Below are 4,945 nucleotides of genomic sequence, written 5' to 3' on the forward strand. Positions count from 1 at the left end.
GAGACGTATCCATATATCGATGTATCAAATACAACACGCCATTATAAATAAATTTATCATTGTAATATAATGTATAGCTCATGAGTCATGAAGCACTAGAACAATTTTTATCATCTCTAAATCTAATACAAGTATAAGTTCAACTCGACTATACTCCCGAAATTATTTATATGAATATGTTTCAATTTTTAATATCCACAGGACCACAGCCCTTAATTATCGTCTAATCAACAGATTATTTAAAACATCAAATATAACGTAATTAATTGTCTGGTCGAGCTGGCTACAGTTGGCACGTGTGGCCACAACAGCTGTCATCCTTATCCTCACGATAATATCGTGGAAGCAGAAGTGACAGCTCTCAGCGTATCAGCCAGAAAAGAATCGGCTAGAATTCTGCACGTTTCGTAATTTTTTTCTTCAATCTTCTCTCGTGTAAAGTTCCCAAAAAAGGAGCTCTGCTAGGGTTTGTGCCGCTTTGAGTTCTCTTCCCGTCCTTCGTCCGGGAGGGCTTCTCCCTCCTCCGATGGACACTTCCTCTTCAGCTTTTCCTCCCCTTCCTACCTCTTCTGTTTTGGGTCCTTCTCCTGGAGGTTTCGCCAAGGCAGGGTCTGGTGGAAAAGAATCGGCTAGAATTCTGCACGTTTCGCGGTTTCCCTTCGCACGTGCGCGTTTTGTTGATGGAGAAATGGCCGTCCTAGCTGCATTTAGAATTCGTGCCCGTGCCGAAAATACCAGCCATCCATCAACCTATTCTTGTCCATTTCAGGAGACTACCATGCGAGAAAGCTCACCGCCTTAGACCAGAAGCAGCCGCTCAACATCACCTATCACAATGGTGAAGTCCTTATCTCCGGCCCGATCTCCGTCAACCTAATATGGTACGGTAAGTTCACTGCGTCCCAACGCGGCATCCTGTCCGTCTTCGTCGTTTCTCTCTCTGCTAGCGGTGAGCAGAAGCCCTGTGTGTTCTTTTTGTGGAAGATGGCGGAGAAGTACTACAGCCAGACGAAAATGGCACCACCTTGGCTAACTCTCGGTTACCAGATTCTTGACGAGGGTTATTCGCTGGGAAAATCGCTGAAGAACGAGGAAATCATCACACCGGCGAAGTCGGCGTTGACGGCATGGTGATGAATCTGGCAAGCATGATTGCCGGCGCCGTTACTAACCCGTTCGGCAATGGATTATTTATGGGCCCGATGACGGCACAGCTTGAGGCGGCGACGGCGTGCCCGGGGAGTTACGGCAAGGGAGCATATCCAGGTTACGCCGGTGAGCTACTCGTGCATCCCCTAACGGGTGCCAGCTATAATGCCAATGGGGCCCGCGGGAAGAGATATCTGCTCCCCGCTATATTTGACCCATCAAAGGCTTCCTGTGTTATGCTAGTGTAGCGGTTCCTCAGATCAATTAATGTAGCGGTCTGTAGAATAGGAATAATTATTAGGTTCGGAAGCTTGATATAGCTCTACATCCGGACATTAATAACATGTCGCCACATGCTCTTATTGCTCTTATTCTTTACCATGCGGCCCGACGACCCGATCCAGACCGAAAGCTGGTATTGCTATGTTCGGGTATTGCTCGGTATTGTTAGGTATTGTTCAGTATTGCTAGGTATTCTTGGCAATAACGAGAAATATCGTTCTATCAAGATCAATACATAACAATATTGAACAATACCAAGTTGCTCGGTATTTGTAGGTATTGGTCTTGACAGATTGATATTTCTCATTATCGTCGAGCAATACCAAGCAATTCCTAGCAATATCTTGTAATATCCAGGTTTGCACAAATCAGTCAATACATAGTAATATCGGGTCGTGGTCGTCGGGCCGCGCGGTAAAGAGTAAGAGCACGTTGCGACATTTTATTGGCGTCCGGATGTAGAGCTACGTCAGATATCCGGATTTAATAATTATTCGTAGAATAGGCGACGGAGCGTGATTTGAGAAGTTGTAGAATGTGTAAATATGCAAAAGATATGTCAACGAGTTTTGAAATGGTTTATAAGCTTTAAAATTTGTGGGTATATAATGATAGATCTAAACAGTTTGATATCTAACAGACTAACAGTCATTTTTTGTCTGTCAAAATATTCATTATAGTACAGACATAATTGATTATCTTAATTGTGCACAATTTTAAGGGCATTAAAGATATTTAGGAAATTATGTAAGGGGATTAAAGATAGTTAGGAAAAAGAAAACTTTTCACGAAAAATCTAAAAAGAAAAAATTATGGGGATTGATCACTTGAAATAATTCATTATATTGATAAGATTATAGAACATCACTGATCCGCTTAATTAACAAAATCGTGATTATAAAGAGGGGATTGCTATCCCGCCGTGGAGAAAATTGAATAGCAACGAAAGGGCGATTGATAATGTATATATTAGTAGATGTTAATATCATAAATGAATGATGACATAGGTAATGTATTGAAACGAAAAGCTATTTAAAAAAAAAAAGTGCACTAAGAAATTATTTTATAAAGCAGTAAGAAAGTTGTCCCAAACGAAGTTTTAATGAAGCCTAAGGTTTCGTTTGGGACAATTTTTTTACTACTTTCTAAAATGATTTTTTAGTATGAAAATATTTTATTAAAAAAAATTATACTAAAAAATAGTTTAAAAAATAATAAGAAAGTTATAAGTTAGCAAATTTATCAGGAATGATAAAAAATGATGTCGAGTCATTTATAGGAGAACAATTGCAAATTTATCCTATATATATATTTGCAAGCATGAGGTGAGAAATTCATAGCAAATAAGATCATTATAACAGCACACATGTAATTGAAATTATTATAGCAAGGCTTTGAAATTAACGATTATTATAAGAAAATATGTTTATAAAATAAGAGTCAGCTTACATATGAATTAAGTGTAAAGCTTTTAAAAGGGAAATTATGAATGACTTGAAATGACATGTGTCAAAAGCTCAAGCTTAAAGGGATTTGAAGAATGATCATTAATTGATCCATATAAAATAGGATGATTGATTATGAGTTGTTTAGTTAGGTGTAAAGTAAATGCAATGTAAAGTAAACACAACGTAAAAAAAATACTTTGAGGTATCTGATTTGAAGTAAATTGAATGCAGAGAAAATATATTTTCTATTTGGTTGGTTATATGTAAAGTAAAATAAGAGCATCATGAACTATTCTTTGGTTGGTTGGTTGACTACAGAGTAAAGTAAATATATTCTAATTTGATTAAAATTATTTTAATTCAACATTAAGAATTATAATTTTATGAGATTTTAAAAAAATTTATATACATTAATAAAATATATTGCTAGATGAATTATCACGACTCTATACTTTTTATCAGACTAGCAACATATTAATTGAACATTACTAGATGAAATCTATAGCATACCAACTCTTTTAAGCTCAATAAAGTTCAATAGAGTTTAGTTAAAAGCTACAATTAAAAATCCCAAAATTTTAATAATGTAAAATCACGTAATCAACATTCAATAGACTTTTCAAAATCTATAACAGTATAGTATTATTGGCATTCAAAAGAAATCTTCTTTATTAATTCTCCTTGTATACGCTATCATCACTCATCTAAGCCTTTATGCAAAAAAATATCTGCAATTATAAAACATTAATCAAACTAATCAAATTGTTAAAAAAATGAATTTTAGTATAAATGGCTAAAACCACAACATACAATTTCTTTCTTCTAATCCAAATGAATCATTTATTTAAACTCCTTTCGCGTCTATTGAGCCTTTTATTCCATAGGTTCATAGATGAATGAATGAATCATCATTGTGCTATTGGATAAGTGTTCTCATATATAGTATCAATTTCTTCCACTGAATATCCTGGAATGTTAGATCACTCTATCATTAGCTCACTAAACATTTTTCTTTCCTCAAAAGCTCTTGTTATTATTTGAATTGCATTAGTAACTTGAGCTACATTGTTAATCATCATTGTAATATAGTCATGGACCGACTATGATCATCAACATGCCTTCAACTATTTTTTTCTTTGGATGGACCCCTTAGAAGATGCCGACATTGCTTGCTTTGTTGTTCCTACAAGGTGTTCTCTAATATTTTGTTCAAAACATGTAATATCTAATGATGTATCTACAACACCTCATAAAACCAACTATCTCATCATCTAAGTTAATATGTTGAGTGTTAAATGGAGCTTGACAGTTTCTTGACCTAGCCCAATCTCCACTTGCATGACCTTCCTCACAAACTTTCTCTAATTCTATATAATTCAAGAGAGAAATATCCAAATATATTGCATCTTTGGGAAAAATCTGTAATTATTTAGATTAACAAGCGTAATAGAAAATTTGCATGTTTGCATTTGTAAAAAATCATCTAAATTTGAAGCATTGTGATATTTATCTTTTAATTTTTCATCAGCACCCTGATAGATAATATATTTGAAGCCTTGAGCACTTCTCATATTAGCATCGACATACTTACACATGATTTGAAATAACCCAAATATCCATTCGGGTTTTAGATTCTATATAAAGTTTTTTCTCTTCATATTATAATCGGCATACTTTCATTGATGCATTAGATGTACATTGGAACTCCATTAATCCCACTAAAATACAATAATTTTATTAAGTATAGTGTAAGACATGATATTTTTGTTAATCAATGAAAGATCAAGTTCATATCCTTATTAAGAAAGTTATATATATCATCACGCCACCAAATAAATCAAGATTAAATCCTTATTAAGAAAGCTATATTAGTTTCTGCACTTCATTCACGTGTGCTCAACTTAACTTTGCACCTATTTACAACAAATCAAATAGCTCAAACAAATCTCATGGTTCATTAACTTCTTCAAAATAATTCTGTACAAAAATATGCTTAATTTGCATTGGAAACTGCTTCCAGCATAGCGATACAGACTAAAAAAGCATAGATCATCATATAACCTTCT

At 34.7% G+C, this 4,945-nt stretch overlaps 1 pseudogene; it reads left to right on the top strand.

The window, feature by feature from the left end:
* The first annotated feature begins 526 nt into the window (after nt 1-526).
* Nucleotides 527-2,014, top strand: LOC110114864 (annotated as a pseudogene).
* The last annotated feature ends 2,931 nt before the right edge of the window (nt 2,015-4,945 follow it).

This window comes from Dendrobium catenatum, unplaced genomic scaffold (assembly GCF_001605985.2).
Source record: "Dendrobium catenatum unplaced genomic scaffold, ASM160598v2 fragScaff_scaffold_262, whole genome shotgun sequence".
Lineage (NCBI taxonomy): Eukaryota > Viridiplantae > Streptophyta > Magnoliopsida > Asparagales > Orchidaceae > Dendrobium > Dendrobium catenatum.